Consider the following 787-nt stretch of genomic DNA (forward strand, 5'->3'; position numbering starts at 1 on the left):
TAGATATAGATATATATATATTTTTTTTTTTGAATAGATGGTCCTGAAAACCTGGACTCACCCACACGCAGCCATTTTTAATATGCCTGTATTTATATTTAATATTTATTGATATACTTTTTGTCTTCTACTTTGTCCCTTTCATAATTCTGCTGCTGTAAATTGGGAATTTCTCCATTGTGAGACAAATCAAGGTTTTCTTATTGAGATATAGATCTACCCGTGTGTGTGTGTGTGTGTGTGTGTGTGTGTGTGTGTGTGTGTATAAAAGTTCCTTTGGCTGTCTGATTTGAAAATTTGAGTCAAAATATGTGACGGAGTCAGCATTTAAAGCCATGGCTGAACTTGAAAGCGGCCGAGTGGTCCGAGAGCCCGGACCACTCGGCCTGAAGTCAGGTCAGTCTGTGGCCGAAGGCCCAGGCGGCGAACGGAGATATAGATCTACCCGTGTGTGTGTGTGTGTGTGTGTGTGTGTGTGTGTGTGTGTATAAAAGTTCCTTTGGCTGTCTGATTTGAAAATTTGAGTCAAAATATGTGACGGAGTCAGCATTTAAAGCCATGGCTGAACTTGAAAGCGGCCGAGTGGTCCGAGAGCCCGGACCACTCGGCCTGAAGTCAGGTCAGTCTGTGGCCGAAGGCCCAGGCGGCGAACGTACGGCCTCCCACCGCGGAATTCCCAACGTAGCCAGCGCGGCCCTTTCACGTCGCGCGAGGAAGGAAGGAGGGAAGGAAGGAAGGAAGGAAGGAATGAAGGGAGGGCCAGCCCTGGGCCCACATTACCCCCCCC

This window comes from Hippocampus comes, unplaced genomic scaffold (genome assembly GCF_001891065.2).
Source record: "Hippocampus comes isolate QL1 unplaced genomic scaffold, H_comes_QL1_v1.1 scaffold699, whole genome shotgun sequence".
In the NCBI taxonomy this organism is placed as follows: Eukaryota; Metazoa; Chordata; class Actinopteri; order Syngnathiformes; family Syngnathidae; genus Hippocampus; species Hippocampus comes.